Source organism: Microtus oregoni, unplaced genomic scaffold (assembly GCF_018167655.1).
Source record: "Microtus oregoni isolate MIOR12 unplaced genomic scaffold, Mior012 000015F_ref0000493, whole genome shotgun sequence".
Classification (NCBI taxonomy): Eukaryota; Metazoa; Chordata; class Mammalia; order Rodentia; family Cricetidae; genus Microtus; species Microtus oregoni.
The window spans coordinates 19,160,037-19,178,827 of NW_024543074.1; the positions used below are offsets into that span (position 1 = coordinate 19,160,037).

Here is an 18,791-nt window from a genome sequence, read left to right on the forward strand (position 1 = left end):
TGCCTGGGGCCCCTCCTAACGCACATTCCGCGTTTCCACGTGCACACAGCCGCCCCCACTGGAGAGGTTGCTTAGCACAAAGACACTCATGGGGGTAAGAGGAGGTGGCCCATACCCCAAGGGAGCAGCACGAGTACTCTCTATGCCATTGCCCGCTACGAGGACCTGTAAAGTCCACCTGACAGGCAGTCGAGGTGAGCACGTGACAATTGCCAGGAATGCCACTTGTCCAGCCACAGGTTGCACCTGACCTTCACCTCAGTCCCAGGCCTACCCCTTCCACACCCTTTCTAGATGACAGGCTTTACCTGGGAACCTAGGTGTCCTGTCTCACTGAGCCCAAGGCACACTGGAGCTCACCCAGCATCCCGCGCCCACAGCAGCATTGTGATCAACACTCCGGCAAGCCACACTAGCTCCTGACAGGGTGGGAAAAGTGGCCTCAACGGGGCTATCTCCGTCACAGGACAGAAGAAATGCCCCAAACATCCCTCATGCCCCAAGACCAGACCACCCTCCTTCTGGGCAGACTTTTGAGGGGAGCACACATCTGCCTGCCCATCACCTTCTCACCAAGCACTCTGTCCCATAGCAGCCCTGCAAGGGTGGCATGAGGTATACAGGACACGCATGCCTGTTCCTGTCTCATCTAATGCCCGAGAAAGACGAGGTCCAAGGAGGCAGGTGGCTGCTGAAGCGGCCCAGCTTACAAAGGGCCCTGCTCAGATCTGAAGCCAAGGCTCAGCCGTGCCAAGTCTGGAGCTCCATCAGCCGCCTAGCTCTGTGTCCACAGGTGTATGCCCACACACCCACTCAACAACATTTTCCTTTAAAATTAACGTCCTCCTTTATTAACACCCTCTTTTCATTCAATCCACAATTGTTTGCCTAAGGCAAGTGGAAATTTTAATTACAGCTTCAAAACCAATTCTTGCAGCTTCGCCCCAAATTAAAGTAATAGAAAGCAGTAAGGAAAGAGACCAAACAGGATGGGGCTGGTCCAGGTCTGTCCCCAAGCAGACCCTCCTCACCAGGTAGACCAGGCCCCTGGGAAGGGTGAGAAAGCGCTGGGCCAGAAGCTCCCACCTCGAACACCTGAAGGAAGGGAAGCAGTTCTGGGAGGCAGAGAAGAGGCCTCTGACCCCCAACCTGTGCCCCTTCCTCTCAGGCAGGGAGAACAGACACAGGAACCCACCTGAGTCAGTAATACTCCTTTAGCATTATTAAGTTGCATAGGGAAGGGACGCTCTCCCTGGCAAGACCACCCTCAAAGAGAAACCTGTTCCGTGCGACTCGGGCAGAGGCGGCCTTGCTGTGTATTGGAGAGCTTTGGGGACTATGTAGGAGCTGAGGACGAATTGCCTGGGGGATGCTATGGAAATTCTACTCAGGCTGACGCAAGATGTGGGCCTCGGTCCTGAACTAATCAAGGCTGGTTTCAGCAGCCCCCAGGTGGCCAGAGTCTCTCCCCAAAGTACTCTCTGTAGTGAGACAGAAGACATCGCTGTCATCATCCCACCTGATCACCACGCTGGCTGGAGACGCAGAAAGTAGACATCCTCACCCTGCATCCCTCATGGTGCCCAGGACCTGCCCAGAGGGCTGGCAGGGCAGGACATGGGCATCCCAGGAGGCTGAGTTTCCAGAGTTTATGGTTCTGAGACTCTAGTTTCCAGAACTCTCCTTTCTTGTCCTGATCACCAATATGTAGGGGGAGAGAGAGACAGACAGACTGACTGACAGACAGACAAATACTACACAGGAGCATCCAGTCATCTTACTGCCCCAGCAACCAGTATAGGTCTCCAAGCCTGGGGCTTATGCAGCCTCCTCAGAGTCTGTACAGAAAGGTTGTCTGGTCTTTAAGAAGCTTCAGGAGGGCAGGGTCCTCAGCAGGCAATATGGCTCTGTCTGTGGCCCTATCGTTTCCCAGGGCTCTGTCCCTGAGGACAAAGAGGTGACTTTAAGCACAGAGCTCGTGTCCATAACACCATGGCTTATTTGTGTCCAAACAATCTCAGGGAACTCTTCTTTCCCAGCCTCGGGGTCAGAGGCGGACGGAAGAGAAAGTAGATGCAGTATGCCGCTGGGTAAGCAAGCCCTGGGGAACCCATGCGGTGGGACCAGTGGAGAGCACAGCTCTGAAGCCTGGCAAATCAGTCCTAGTAGACCATCTCTGTGTCCCTGGGATTTCCCCTAGGAACAGGGACTGTCATTTCTGCCCGAGAGGCTGTATGGCAGTCAGCAGCTGTGGGAGGCTCTGTATTCAGAGCCTAGATTGTCCCACCCGCCATGGGTCCTTGGCTGGTCAGCTAGCTGACTGCCATACAGCCTCTCAGGATATATACTTGTTTGGGCCCAGTGGCTAATCCAAAGTCAGGGAATGCTGGAGACAGTACTATACCCAAGCCCAGGGAAATAGGACCCAGCCGGCTGCACTCCCTCCCTCCCCCGACCCCCCACCCCCACCCCAAGTGTCTCCACCTCCACTTTTCCACTTTGTTCTCATCTGGGGCTGGACAGAACTGGCCCCATCTGGAAGGGGTTGCCAGCAGGCACACAGCCTGCCCATGGAGCCCTCTCCAGTCTCAAGAGCTGTGTTCACCTATCAGTAGGCCCCACAGCCACCCCTTCCTCTGTAGGAAGCTGGAAAGGGCTGAATTCAAGGGCTGTTGAAAAGACCAAGTATCAGTACACGTGGGGGCCCTCAGAGAGGCTTACAAAGGCCCACTGTCCCTGCCATGCAGCCAGGAGGTATATCAGGACCCAAACTAAACAGTTTGATTTGGTCTTCACTCTCAGCCACCTCACGGAAGATGTGGGGGATAAAGGGGCGGAGTGAACAGTCTCAAGGTCACACACCCTAAGTTTCCTGGCAGGCGATGTACAGAGAACACTGACTGTACAGAGTGACTACCTATTTCCGTTCCCCCAAAAGAGCAGAGACTGAAGCCGTGACCACAGGGAGGTCAGCATCTGAACCCCAGCAGTCGGCAGTGCAGGGGCCCGTGGCAGGTGAGGACTCAGCACTTCTTGAATCAAGCCGCACGGCGTCAGAGGCCTATGCCATCAACAGAAGGGCATCTAAGGCCTCGTGCCGACGACTCTGGTGTGCTCACTGCCTGGTGGGGTGACTACCGGATGAGGAGTTTCATTCCCGAGCCTCGTCTCAAGCATCCGTGGTGAGTGCCTGTGTGACAGCACCTCACTTCTGAAGGACGCCGAGAGCATGACCCAGAGATGGTGGGTGTTGAGGGCATGATCTAGAGTGGGTTCGAGTCACGCTTCACCAAGTATGAGCACTGTGGCCTTTCGGTTACTGAGCTGCCATCAGTCTTAGAATGTATGGGAAGGGGTTGATGAATGTGAGCTATTACTGTCACTAGGATGTTAAAGGATGATACAAAGGGGTACATCTGAGCATCCTGAATTCTATCCAGCCCCAGGGAGGACAGCTCTGGGAGGCTAGCTTACTTCCCCCTGCACCGGGGCCCTCTCCATCCCACTGCCTTGGCAGGTCTGTTGGCACAGTAGTCACACCCTGTAATAAGTGTTAAGATGAGATGCTGCCTAGGGAAGGGTGTCCAGGAGGCCCTGAGGCGCGGGCTCATCCACCCCCAGCCCTGGCAACAGGCTCCACTCCGCGGGCGGTGACTTGGAGCCAAAGCGAAGCTCTGTGGGGACAGAGCTGGGTAAAAATAACCTGGGCGGGCACATTTCAGCTTCCCTTGAAACCAGGCACCCATGGGTACACGTGGACCTCCCACTGCAGAGAAGAGGCTGTGGGTAGGCACAGGCCAAGCCTCACACTGGGGAGAAGTGCAATGGCTACCGGGCCAGGCCAGTAATGGAACCTAGCCAGCTAATAACCTGGAGACACGGGACAGGCCAGGGTTATAACAGGTTTTTCCTTTGGGCCGCAGGAATCTCCTCTGAGGGGAGCTTGTGGTACCAACACACCGAATTCAAAGAACGTGAGATGAGACTGCCCAGAGATACACTCATAGCCCACTACAGCTTGGCTGCTCTCCGCACAGAAAAATGGTGACCATGGTAGCTGGGAAGCAACCCTGACTGTAACTTCCACTGTGGCTGTCAACCTTGCTGGAAGTCAGGCCCCGCTAAACACAGCGACCAGATGTCACCAGTGGTGATGAGAATCTTGGTTCTTCAAAGGGCTACCCAGTGCCAATCAAAGCCCAAAGGTGGGGCTGACGAGTTGGGGCTGGCATCCACACAGAAGAACAGAACCTTGACCCGCCTCCAAGGCCAAGGGAACTCACAGGGGAGTTGGTCACGAAGCCACCTCCCTTGCTCTGAGAGTGGCCTTATCCTGAGAGATCAAAGCTCGGTAACCCTGATCTCCCCGCTCAGGTCAGATGTAGGTCAGACGACAGAACATACTCTACCGTGGTTCCTTCCCAGATGGAATGGCAGTCAAGGTAGGGTTTGGGCCCTGGGTTCCATGTATGTCTGCTCCTGAACCCCAAGAGAGGGTCTCACCTTAGCTCAAGACACCCCTCAGCAGGAGCACCCAGGAGTTGATCTCAGCGCAGCAACTCCAATGTTGCTGTCAACCTCACTGGGACCTGCAGTCCCAGGAGGGGGAAGTGGGCAACAATAGGCATCTCCTCATTGGTCACATGTATGGAAGGGGAGAATAGGGTGTTCGGGCAGGCTCTCTGGGAGACTTCCGCCTGGTGCTGGGCAGCAGCAGAAGAGAATATCATGCCGGGGGTTTCTCGGGCCTCCAGTGCTATTTAAATAGAGTACGACACTCAGAACTAGCCAGCCACTGCCCAAGCCACAGCCACAAATGTGGAAGTCCACATACTCTTTCAGTCCCATGTCAACTGTCTTCCTCTCCAGTTCCACACCACTCACCTCTCACCTGCTGACAGGAAGCAGCAGAGGATTAGAGGAGGGAGACATGCTGCAGAGACAGCAAAGAGCCCAGAGCAGAGCCCAGAGACGGGCAAATTCCCCCAAAGGAACAGAGGCAGGAGCAGTGCTAAGGGATCTAAAGGGCCAAGTCATAAGGGCTGGAGTAAGGGGCGGCACCAAGGAGGGTCTGAGGGAGACCCAGGCGGTGCAGCTTTGGCTGAGACAGTGCCTGAGCTGGAAACCAATCAATGCCAAACCTCTGACTGCCCACAGTCCTGTGTCTTTGACGGGGGCAGGGGGGCTACTGACCAAGTGGAGCTTAAAGGCAGTAGAACCCAGGAGGCCTTATGTAGGTAAAGCGGAAGCCCCATGGCTGAGCTATGGCCCTCCCCACCATACCAAGCAAGGAAGCGGACAGGGCCATGCTAATCTCAGAAGCACTTCAAGAGGTAGGAGGCACTTAAACATGGTGTAGGATCCATTTACCAAGATGTAACCCCCCCCCCCACATATTTATGCATCTCTTAGCGGTTTCAAAATACATACAGCAAAACTCCACAGAACCTAGAGCTGGCGATTTTAGTTTACCTCCCTCGGCGTGGATGGAACAAGCAATGGGCCGCTAGAGGGGAGAGAACATCAAGCCGGGCTCACACAGCACACTTCCCAGTAACTGCAGCGGAACAAAGCCAACAGAGCAGAGGCTGAAGGGAAATGGGACACTTGCACAGTACCAGAGCCCCCCCCCCCCCACTCCTCACTGCAGGCCACAGGAAAGCACAGAAACCCCCTCAGGTCTTTGTGCAGGAGCAGGCTAGTGCTCCTTTAACATAGCCGTCAAATAGCATCATCAAGGGGAAGAGACAGGCACTGGCCCACAACAAGAGGCTCTCAGCAAAACAGTTAATAAAATGGCTAGCATCTAATAAACCCTAGCATCTAATTTACTAAGTGGGAAGGAACATACCACAAATTACATGCCACTGAGGAAAAATGGACCAAAAACAAACATACTACCTTCTACGACACAACTGGCCCGGTGGGCCACAAAAAGAAGTGGCCACGGCTCATACCTGTGACCCCGCACTCAGGAGACTAAGGAAAGGGAGCACTGGGAGACTGAGACCAGCCTGGACTACAGAGACAGTTCCAGCCAGTCTGGGCTAGAGTGAAGCCCTACCTAGAATGAAAGGGAGAAAGCCGTGGAAGCAGATTAAAGGGGGAGGTCCTAGAGCCAACCTCACGCAGTGTTACATCAAGTCACACAGGGCCGACATCAAACTCAGATGGGATCTGTCTCCGGTTAGGAGGTCTGGGAAGGTTTCCATTTCCAAGATGAAAGAGGTTAATGAAAGCGTTTCTAACAACATGTTGGGTGAGCCGTAGAGATAGGGAGGAATATATGGTAAGCCCTTGTGGAGCTGAGCCTAGAGCAAGACACTGCAGGCTAAGAAAGAGCCGATTGGCTGAAAATGTGGCCAGGCCTACCTTCAACAGCTTCCCAGGGGAGACAGTGGTATCGGCACCACCATCATGTCGGGCATTCCTCTTTTAGGATGTGTTAGAAGCAAACTTTAAGGAGGGCTGGGGATGCAGCTCAGAGATGGGACCTTTGTTCCCACCCTGTGCGGCTCCGCATGCGCCATGCAGTCTCTACACCAACAAAACAAACAGGGAACAGGAAGACAGCTTGCCCTCCGTGTGCTCAACTGACTATGGAAAAGTATAAGAGTTCTGACAAATTTTGCACCATTTAAAAATTATATAAACACGGGCTGGAGAGATGGCTCAGTGGTTAAGAGCATCACCTGCTCTTCCAAAGGTCCTGAGTTCAATTCCCAGCAACCACATGGTGGCTCACAACCATCTGTAATGAGGTCTGGTGCCCTCTTCTGGCGTGTGGGCATACACGCAGACAGAATATTGTATACATAATAAATAAATAAATATTAAAAAATTATATAAACAGCTGGACGTGGTGGTGCACACCTCTAGTCCCAGCACTCTGGAGGCAGAGGCAGGGGTGCCCGGAATTCAGTGCAATCTCTGAGAGCCACATGGCAAGTCTGATGCCAGCCTGGGCTACATGAGACCCCACTTCAAACAAACAAAACAAAACAAACAAAAAACAACTCAAAACAAGCAGGAGAGAAGACTGTCAAGAAATGAGATGAGGATTTGGGGTGAGGCGGAGGACCATACTAACAAGGATAAGCTTTAGAAGAGTCAATCCTGTTGACACCTTGGTCTCAAACGTAGCTTCCAGGGCCTGAGAAAATCTATTTTAAGTATCTAAACCACTAGGGCTGAAGTACTTTGATATGACGGCCCCAGCAACCAATAGTCTTCCTCTTTGCTTCAGGAGTTGCCTACGGGAATTCTCAATCAGTGAGTGTTTTCACCCAGCTCTCCACGACCACACCTACAAACAGATGCACACAGGGGCTCACACCCACACCCACACACGGAAATCATAGATATTAAAAACTGATGGTGCCAAGGCTGGGTGTAGTGGTGTACATCTTTAATCCCAACACTTGGGAGGCAGAGGCCAGTGATCTGAGTTTGAGGCCAGTCTGGTCTACAGAGTGAGTTCCAGAACAGTTCTGTCTCAAGAAAAACAAACAAAAAACAACAACGAACCCTGCCAGTGCTGTCAGAGAGTGCAACAGCAGAGGTGATGTTGTCCACAACCCTGCTCATGGGTTATAAAACAGCTGTGAACAGGGACTGGGAACAAATGCCGAGCTGGCAGGCAGCCTCAGGCCACAGGCCCTGCATGCACAACCTCTGATCCTGGGGCGGTCACCTCTATGGCCAGAAGGGGCCGGTAATTAAGGAAGATATTTCCAGTTTCTCCACACAAGCCATTATTTCTGGCTACTTAAAATCCAGAGCAGATTTCTTCCCTTTGTTGTGGCCACGGCAGGAAGGAGGGTCTCTACCACTCTGGGGACACGTGGGCACTCTGCATAGCTGTGATGCCAGCCTCCCGAGGGCCTTCCTTCCCTGCTCCCACGGATGTCCAGGGTCGGTGACGGTGACTATGGATGCAGCAGACTGGCTGAATTATCTCCAAGACAAAGTCACAGGAGAGGAGGTGAAGCCACCTTCAACTCTGCCCTGGATGAGGGGTGACTGTACCAAAACCCAGGGTCTCAAACCCAAGCACCTCAGTCAAACGAGTTTTTAATAAGAAGAATTCAAAGAGGATATCTGGTCTACCCCTTCCCTACTAGTTAAGTCAATGACCTTGATTTTTTCAAACGAGCACGTGGACTTCGGAGACAAACTCCCAGGGTTTATGAAAACAGAATTTAAATTACTTCCACATCTGGAAACCAAAGCGGCAGCTAGCCCCAAGAATTCCAGGCATGCCAGCCACTGAGAAGCAGAGGGTCCAGGAAGGCATTTCCTGTTAACCTGGGGTTCCCTCGCCCACATGGATCTCCTCACACACACAAAGAGGACTTGCGGAGCCAAACCTGGAGAAAGTAAGACCACCCATGACCACCCTGCTCCATGCATCATAGAAAACTCTTGCTTCCCCCCAAAGCCTGTAAAGAGGCCTCGCTACAGAGAACCGTATTCCAAGTGCAGTTCAGGCTTCCCTCGATCGATGGCCATTTTCCCTCTTTCCGTCTACATCTATCTACCAAGTCAGGGTCACAAGCACCTAAATCTGTACTCCCTAACTTCAGATATCCCATCTAAATTATCTCCCTTGTTTGTGTTTGAGACAAGATCTTGTTGTGTATGTACACTTGGCTGGCCTGGAACACACAAAAACCTGCCTGCCTCTACCTCGTAAATGCTGGGATGAAAGGCTCGCCACTACACCTAACCCCGAGTTCTCAAAGAAAATTCCCCAAGCGCCCCAGGAAGATTCTGTTCCTACCAGTCAACCGTGCCTCAGGATCTCCTGAGAAAAACTGTGGGCCGGGGCAACTCACGTGTTCTCGACAAAGCAAAATGCACAGACTACACTGAAGCCCGCACAAGGGCTCTCCTGGCTCCTCCTGGAACAGGCAGCTATTTTGGGCTACAAATTATAGCTTTTAAAAAACGTGGCTGTTTGAAGTGAGGGCTGAGTTATTCACATGGCCCAGCGCTCTTGGGGCTGGCTTGGGGAGCTCCTCATTTTATCACTGTGACAGGAGAGGCACAGATTTCAGGTGAAGGTCTGGGAAGCAGTGGCCAACTCGCTGCCCTCTGCTTGGGTAGTCTCAAGAGAGGTGATGTGGAACTCCCGGAGAGGCCACTGTTGGGGAGTGTCCCTGGGTAGAGTGACACATAGCCTGAAACCCGAAGCCAAGAGGGGACCTACTCTCCTCCCTCTGCCACAGAAACCGTCAGGCCATGGATGGCCCAATGAGGTGCCAGTGTTCACCCACAGCTGCTGGGGAGGCCCTGCCTGGAGCAGACAAAGGAGCAGACTGATGAGAGGGCCGGCGGGAGCCCAGCGGCTTAAGGGCCCTCACCGCAGGCACCACCTAGGCCCTGTAGCCAGACCCCTCCCCTCCTGTAGTCCGTACCTCTCATCAGCCCAGGGCTCCAGTCCTCCTCCTGCCAGCTTCATCTGAGGTCCTTCCTGTCCGGGGGCCTCTGCTAGTGCCCTCCGAAACTCTGCCAAGTACGGGGCAGGTAAGAGGACATTAGGTCCGAGGACAGCCATAGCCTGGGGCCCAAAAGGATGAAGAACCACAGGGGATACACGAGAAGCCTTCAAAGAGCCGAGCCTGCCCACCTGGCTCCTCAGATGGGCAGTCAAGCTCTTCCTCGGCCGTGCCCCAAGCTCCTGTTACCTCGCCCACCTTCCGCAGTACCAGGGTGTATGTATGAAAGAGGGAGCGGTGAATCCCTGACCACGTAGAAGGTAGACAACTTGGCTAATGGCTACTGGAACCTTAGGAGAAGGCAGGAAAGAGACTGAGAGGGGATCAAAGGAAACAAGGTTTCAAGCCACTACTTACTCTGAAAGCCTGCTCCTACCGAGGCCCTGGCAACGTGCCATATTCTGGATGTTCCAAAGACCTGTCTCCCAGGACCTCAAGCATGGTCCACTGCCTCCAAACCCTACTTCTACCTCAATGAGTGTCCCAGCCAGGTCCAGCTATCCACATATTGTCCCCCAGAGTCCCTAAAGGCTCGGGGCTCAGCCTACTCTTCACCTCCATCCTGCCAGCTCTGAAGCCCCCACCAAATGATGGCAACCTGGTGCCCAGAGGTGACTGTGCCACCACTCCCTGACCAGAGCTCCTCCATCTATCTCAGAGCATTTAACGCAACAGAACCGTCAGCCAACCCCTTCTGTGATCCCTGTCACTTAGAGAAGCACAAAGTCATCACAACCAAGCGAGAAGGGCCAGCTGCTAAGTGCCTACCATGTGAGTCATCTACACAAAGGGGGAAAACTCAGATGGACAAGGGACACACATAAGGGCTGAGGCCTGAAGATCAGATGATGTGGGATGTCTCTCTGTGTGCTCTGAATATGCTTTATTACCATTAGTTAATAAAGAAGCTAGTTTGGCCAATAGCCAGGCAGAGTAGAGCCAGGCCCGAAATCCAAGCAGAAATACAGGAAGAAAGAAGGCGGAGTCAGGGAGATGCCAGCAGCCGCTGGGGAAGTAAGATGTGAGGTAACAAGCCACGAGCCTCGTGGTAAAATACAGAAAAACAGAAATGGGTTAATTTAAGTTGTAAGAGTTGGTTAGTAATAAGCCTGAGCTTATTATTAACAGTTTGTAATTAATATTGAGCCTCTGAATGGTTATTTGGGAACTGGCGTCAGGCAAGAAACCTCCAGTTACGATCGTGTCCGATTTTAGCACAGTGAGGAGGGCTCAGAAAAGTCCCCAAACTCTTGGTGACTGCCCAACACCGCAGTGGACAACTCTGAGCACTGGAGGATCCAAAACTGAGACATGCAGGCCCAAACAGGAATCCGCAGTGTTGGTGACACTGGGACTTGGGCAGAAGGTACGGAAAACACGGCACAGACCCAAGGGCAATCCTCCTGTCTTTCCCTATCCGAGAACACTCCAAAGAGACTCCATGTGGAAAGAGGAAAGATCTACAAGAAAGCTGCTAAAAGAAAGCACACGTAAAAACAAAAACTCAGGCACAGGGAGAAAAGGAGGGAAGGGAAGGGTCTACCCAAGGATTATAAACTAGTCAAAGAGGCTAGAAAGATGGCTCAGCAGTTAAGAGGACTCGGTGATCTTCCAGAGAACCTGGGTTCCATTCCAGATACCCACAAGGTGGCTAAAGATCACCTGTAACTCCAGTCCTGGGGGATCCAACGCCCTCTTCTGGCCTCTGCAGGCACCAGGAACACGTGTGTACAGAGACAAGAGAGGAAAACCACCACCAATTTTAACTACTAAGAGGCTCTTGTCACATCAAGTGTCCTGCTGCCACATTGGGGAGGTAATCGCTCCCTGTTCTCCCTTTTTTGTCTAGGGGAAGAACTGCGTAAACTGAGATGATACCCAGCAGAAGAACAACGCTGACCAGTGACAATCCCCCTTGGTAACAAATAGGGGCCCATGGTCCCATGTAAGAGGAACCTGAGGCTCAGAGAGGCTGTTCTGCTCTCCCAGGACCACACAGCTGCGGCGCACACTGGGATCTCAGCCACGAGCCCAGTGTGCAAGCTTGCCCGTTTGAACCACACAACACCATGCCTCAATCAATGCTGCTGCCCCTGCAGGTGGCTCCACTGCTCCTGCTTTGCAGAAACTGGGCAAATTATATAATCCCTCCAGAGGTTACCTAGTTTCTGGGCTTCATTAATTCTAAGACACCTCTGTTTTAGACGCACTGATATTTTAAGTGCACCAAGAACGAGAAGGTGCTGTCAGCTAAGTTCCAACACACACCACCATGTGTACAACACACCCCAATCTGAGATGCCAACATGCGAAAGGAGAAAGGTGTCTCCAAATCTGGCGTAAGTGGGGATGGGGATCCAGTAATCCTTATACTGTATGTGCCAATGGTGGCCAATTCATACACACACATTCATATGACCCCGATATTAAGCCTCTCCACCAATGCAGTAATCCAAATCAAACAGAATTAAACGTTAAAAGTCCAGGTTTATCGGTAAACTGCTCCTCGGTGATTCTCCATCCCCCAAAGAGGAGATGGAGGAAAAGAAACCAAAAACTGCACAAGGGGAAGGAGCCTCCAAACAGCAGGTTTTCTGAGAAGGGGGCAGGGTTTGGAGAGAGACGGATGGGAGGAGGGGGGACTGAGGTGGAGCTTCCCCCTGAACACACACTTGTACATACGAGCACTACTGAGCATGTGCACATACATGTATATACATTCTTGGTGCCCCCTACACTGCTGCTGTAAGAGCCTTCGAGCCTTTGCTAATAATTGGAACAGATGCCCAGATAACTACACAAGGATGTGCTGGCCAAGCCCGCCTCGCAGGCCGGGACTCTGCAGCACACAAGGCTTGTTACCTCAAGGTTGTTACCTCGCATTGCCAGACAGAAGCTGTTCTGACCACCACCCACTGTACCGGCCAAGTCAGGCTGTCTGGCCACACTTCAGCAGAGCTGCAGAGCTCAAAGTGGCCAGGCTGGACAAGCAGGTACGCCTGGCTCCCTGGAAGACTACCAAGGACAGTCACCTAATGTGGCCAGTGGCTGCACAGCCTGCACCTTTTAGCCTGGCCCCTCTCCAGACCTCCCGCGGCCTCTGCAGTCATCTGAAACCATGGGGCTTTAATAAGGCAGATTGTGAGCTGCTGGGCAGACAGCAGCCCTGCTCCAAGTGAGCCTTTACCCAGGGCACAGGCATGGGCACAGGTGGGGGCACAGGCAGGTCACGGCTGGAGTGAGGGGTGGTCAGGCAGAGGACCAGAGGCCGCTCTGCCTTGTATAGTACTACAGCCTGTGCAGAGCTATGCAGAGTGGGCAGGCTCCGAGAGCAAGGGCCAAGTGCAGACGCACACCGAGCTCCACACTGAGCCCCTGGGGGTAAGGCTGTCACCTCAGAATGCGTTCTGCATCTTGTTCACAGATTGCCACGCAGGCGCCAGTCACTTGGACCCCCAAGGTTGATGTGCAGAGACCAAGCTGGTTTAAAAAATGAAGGCACTGTGCTTCTCAGGCACAGACCCTCAGGAGGTGCAGTACCACCCACCCCACCCTAGACTTCCTGTTTCATCAAGACGATACCTGCTAGCTGCTCTGTTGGGGACTAAAAATTCCAAGAAAAAGCGGGGAAGTGTGCAGGGTCTGAAATGCCAGCACCTACTGGCACCAGCACTGCCGCGAGTGCCCTTCAGGTCTTACATTAGGTCAGGTCAGCAGGCATGCTTGGGAGGCAGGTGTCCTCCTGCCACAGATGAAGAAGCCCAGGTCCTCAGATGTTTTCAGGCTCCCAAACCTGTTTTTCTACCCTGAGAACACAGACCCTGCGACTCTGTGTGTGTGCGTGTGTGTGTGTAAAACCAGGACAGGCTGGAGGTTGACAAAGACATTTCTCTCGGGGAAACCGGGGAGCGGAAACAAAGGAAAAACTTCTATGCTTTCCCAGCTGAACATGGACTCAAGTGGGAACCAAGAGCAGACACCCACAGAAACACATTACCTTCCTGTGGCTCTCATCCCTTTCCACTCCAGCCAGCTGGGCTACAAAGTGTGGGATCTCATTTATGACACCAGGCTTGTAGGACATGGGGGCAGAGGGCAAGATGACCAGAGAACACCCTGCCTTCTTCCACACCCTGGTTCTGCCTAGGGCTTCCTCTTTTAGTCCCTTAAAAGATAAAAGCTCAGGCAGGCATGGTAACACAGTTCTGTTATCCCAGCGCTGGGAAGGAAGAGGCAGGGGGATCTCTGCAAGTTCTAGACCAACTTAGTCTACAAAACGATTGCCAAGCCTTCCAGGACTGCATAGCGGTGTCCTAGGTTTTTTGTTTGTTTGTTTCCCCTCGGTCTTTATTTTTAAAGAAGGGGGGGGGGGTGCTAGAGAGACATCTCAGAGGTTAAGAGCATTTTCTGCTCTTCTAGAGGACCTGGCTTTAGATTCTTAGCACCCATGTCAGGTGCTCACAGCTGCCTGTAAGTCCAGGAAGGTCCAATTCCTCTGGCCTCTGCCAGCACCTGCACTCAGGTGTACATGCATGTGCACACACACTCACCTGCACTCAGGTGTACATGCATGTACGCATACACTCACCTGCACTCAGGTGTACATGCATGTGCACACACACTCATCTGCATTCAGGTGTACATGCATGTGCACACACACTCACCTGCACTCAGGTATACATGCATGTGCACACACACTCACCTGCACTCAGGTGTACATGCATGTACGCATACACTCACCTGCACTCAGGTGTACATGCATGTACGCATACACTCACCTGCACTCAGGTGTACATGCATGTACACATGCACTCACCTGCACTCAGGTGTACATGCATGTACGCATACACTCACCTGCACTCAGGTGTACATGCATGTGCACACACACTCATCTGCATTCAGGTGTACATGCATGTGCACACACACTCACCTGCACTCAGGTATACATGCATGTGCACACACACTCACCTGCACTCAGGTGTACATGCATGTACGCATACACTCACCTGCACTCAGGTGTACATGCATGTACGCATACACTCACCTGCACTCAGGTGTACATGCATGTACACATGCACTCACCTGCACTCAGGTGTACATGCATGTGCACACACACTCACCTGCACTCAGGTGTACATGCATGTACGCATACACTCACCTGCACTCAGGTGTACATGCATGTACGCATACACTCATCTGCACTCAGGTGTACATGCGTGTGCACACACACTCACCTTCACTCAGGTGTATATTCATGTGCACACACACTCACCTTCACTCAGGTGTATATTCATGTGCACACACACTTCAAAAAAAATTGAAGGGATGAAGATGGCTCAGTGGTTCAGAGGACCTGAGTTGGGTTCTCAGCAGACACGTCAGGTGGCCCATACTGTCTGTAATCCAACTCTCCAACTCCAGGGGCATTGGATGCCTCTGAGGACACCCATACTCACATGCATGTACCCCCACATGGACATACACACCTACACATAACCAAAAATAATAATAAACCTTTAAAAAACAAAAGATGCTTAATTTTTTTTTCAAGATAGGGTTTCTCTGTGTAGTCCTGATTGTTCTGGGGAACTAGCTAGCTCTGTAAACCAGGCTGGCCCCAAATTTACAGAGATTTACCTGCCTTTGCCTCCTCAGTGCTGGGATTAAAGGTGTGTACCACCACAGCCTGGCTTTAAAAGATTTTAAAAATAAGGCTCCCACAGACAAAACCACAGAAACTATCTGTCTTAGCTAGAGTTTATATTGCTGAGGAGACACCATGACCACAGCAACTCTTATAAAGAAAATACTTAGTGGGGACGGCTTGCTTACAGTTTCGGAGGCTTGGTCTGTTATAAAAATGACGGGGAGCATGGCAGCATGCAGGTACTGGAGCTACATCTTTTGACTCAGAGGCAACAGGAAGTAGACTGGCCATCATGCTGAATGAAGCCTGAGAAAACAGACCTCACAGTCTGCCCCAGAGTGATGCGCTTCCTCCAGCAAGGCCAAGCCTCCGAACATCACCACTCCCTTGGGGGCCACTTTCTTTCAAAGCACCACACTGTCAGATCTCTGTTTTTATTTGGATAATGTCAACCCGCTTGGGAAAGAACTCACTTGTCTGAGAAGACAATGCCGGTTGAATAAATTAAATCTCTGATCAAAAACGGAGAACGTCCTCTTTGCTGAGGGAAGTCAAACGCAGGGTTAGACATGCTGCCATCACCTGACCCCACCTGCTGGACAAGGCTGAGGCTGGAGGTCACGCACACACAACTACGTCTCTGGGCCAACACATAGTAGACTGGTAGCGGGATGTCTAGGGCATCTGGAGCCAAAAGGGGATCTGGAGAGCGATGGAGACAGAGCCGAAGAAGACAGTCAGCGTGTAGACTACTTAGTGGGTCTCATAACAGGACTTCCCCCACCTGTTAGGAGCAACAGTATGAACAAGGATGGACTCCAAGCAGCTATCAACTCCAAGACACAGCTGCCAGCATGTCACCAGCAAGGCTTTACTGCTTTCGGTTGGGTGGTGGAAACCACGTGATTTGCACCTATCCACAGTCATGTGGACAGGTTTATGGGACCAGACCCAGGCTGGGGCAGGAAGCTCAGAGCAGCGTCACATAGACATCTTTTCCCTGAGAGATTCCATTTGCCCCTCGACACCAAGGAGTATAAGACAACAGAGCCATGAAAGGTGACTTGAGCCACTATTGCTCCACCCCGTTCCCCTGCTGCCTGGTAGCAGCAGGTATCCCTCGGCACCTCAGAGCTTATTCCCCTGCCTGCTCAATCTTCTCCGAGCACAGCTAAACCCTGCAGTCCGGCTGGGTACACCGTGTTAGACGTGACGCACACTTGGGGCCTTTACAGTCGCTGTTCCCTCTGTCTGTTCTTTTTCTGTCAAGATGTCCCTTCTCAGCAGTGACTTCCCTGGCCACTGTTTAAATCCAGCTCCCCTCCGTTCTCCCTCCCTCCTTGCTCTCCAGTTGCCTGGTGTCCGGGTGGTTTGCCTCACTCCCATAACGTAGCTCCAGGAACCTAGGGCGCACATCCATCTCATTCACTGACAGAGACGCAACTCGGAGCACAGGAGCAGGCACAAACCAGATACCTAAGTTTCTATGGAATGAAGGAATGAATGAATGAAGCACCACTCGCCCTGTGGCAGGCAACGTGGGAAAAGTGCTCTGCCCTGAAACGCCACCTGACAGAGGAGACTGCAGTGCCATCCAGGAAAGATTACAATGTCCAGTGCAATACCAGGTGGGCATGACAGAACACACCCAGCTGGTCAGGGCAGGGCCCTCAGTCATCCAGCAGTGACACCTGAGCAGTCTTCCTCATTTCATGGCCAGTGATTTGACACCATAAAGACCTATTTACTGAGTCAAGAGTTAGCAGAGCTAACCCAGGGAAAACAACGCCACCCTCCGGGTCCTGTGTGAGGCCAGGGTAGTAGCCCCCACTAATGCCAGGTAGTGGGCCAGACGAGAAATCTTCATGTTTGAAACACAAGCCCTGTGCCAGGAGACAGCATAGACTAGAGTGTGGAGTGGGACTCTGCCTGGACTATTCCAACTCTACCCCGAAGACGCCTGTCCACCTGAGTCTCACGGGGACTCTCTCCCACTCCAGCTCCTCCTGACCCTCACCTAAAATAAATACACTGACGGAAAATTCCCAAACCCTGCAAGGCAAGATTCACTATGAAGAAACCATAGGCACAGGAGGCTACCAAGAGGGACTGCCACCCCCCAAACAAGGCACTCCTCACCATCACGAGCGTAGGGAAGACAAAGGAGTAGAAAGAGCCTCTCAGGACAGCGAAAGGCCAGAAGGTGCCAGCCTGCCTTAGACCTAGATCAGACGGGAACCCTTGCCAACCCCGTGCAATTGCCCTGTAGAGCTTCACACACACACAAAGACAGTGCAAACCACTCTGGTCCCTTGAACTTCAGTCTTTCCTCCTTCCCTGGCTAAAAGTCCTTTCCAAGGACAGGCTCCAGGCAGTCTGTCCAGTAAGATCTCCCTTGGGGCAAAGGTCAGCCTTTCCAATTTGCTTATCTGGCCTGGCTAGTAAACCATCTCTGCCCGGAAGGCCAGTCTTATCACTCAGGTTTTACTCAGGTCCTTACACCTAAACCCAGAACCCAAAACTCCAGACTGGTTTCCACCAGGCAGCCAACCCAACCAAGCTGAGCTGCTTAGGTGCACCAGCCCCACGTTCTTCACCAGCGTACTCCACTCCTACAGGTCACTCTGTCCTCAACCTCAAAGTATTCACAAGAACTGGCCCAAGCGTTCAAGATAGTTGGGAAGTGTCAGATTAGATCCAGGAACTCAATGTCCCTGGGAGGGCAAGGACATGTCCCACGTAAATTTTCCTAGGTATTTAACTCTGCATTCAATGAGCAGGTTAAAGTCTGGGTGCCACAGACCAGAACCTAGTGGGGGGGGGGGGGGGCTGAATCAGGAGATCTCGGCTAGTGAGAGTGGGTTGAGGAGACAGCCCACAGCAGAGGTCTTAGCAGTCGTAAAGCCCTCCCCACAGAGATTCCTTTCCCTAGCAATCAGAGAAACACATCTTTCTCCCGGGGAGGGCCCTGGGAATTGGCATAGGGAATGAGGAAATCCAAGCAATTATCACCTGCCTCCTGCTCGGTGAAGGGAGGCAGAGGTTCCACCAGATCCAATGGAACGTGGGGCCCAACTCAAAAGGAATGCAAGAAGCACACAGCAGGACTCCCCGCCCCGCCCCCAAATCCCTCGGCTCCTTTGAGGAGGTCTATAAATCAATGGACTCAGGCGAGACCCTCTGAGTCCGGGGACGAGTCATTTCCAGCTCTTTGGGAAAAAGCAGGTCCAGAAGTGAGAATGGAGAGGTGTGACGATGGTATGGAACACGGTCTAGGGCTGTGTGGGAACCAGGTATACAGAAGCTGAGATGCTAGGCCCTGGGAGACAGTTGTCGCAGCAGAGAAGCAGTTGGGTCAACTTACACCGAGGTGGACTGTAGGCTTTTAGAGGGCTCAAGGACGTAAGCCGGCAGCCTGCGCACACCTCCACCCAAAGCAGCGTCGCTCTGAGGGTAGGCAGGTCCTGTCTCAAATCCCTAACTGGCTGGCTCTGTCTTCAGACCCTTCAGATACCCCGGGAGAGAGGAACAGCAAAAAACAGGCTCCGCGCGGTCGCCACCACCTACGGAAAAACTTCGCCATGCACAGCTCTCTAGGGAAGCAGCCCAGCCAAAAGCAGGGCGCTGATGTGTGTGTCTGGGGT

General features: G+C 52.6%; 1 protein-coding gene across 3 annotated transcripts in view; it reads right to left on the bottom strand.

The window, feature by feature from the left end:
• The window catches only part of Rab11fip4 (RAB11 family interacting protein 4), a 109,986-nt gene that overhangs the window by 21,361 nt on the left and 69,834 nt on the right, over positions 1 to 18,791 (bottom strand). The window lies entirely within an intron of this gene.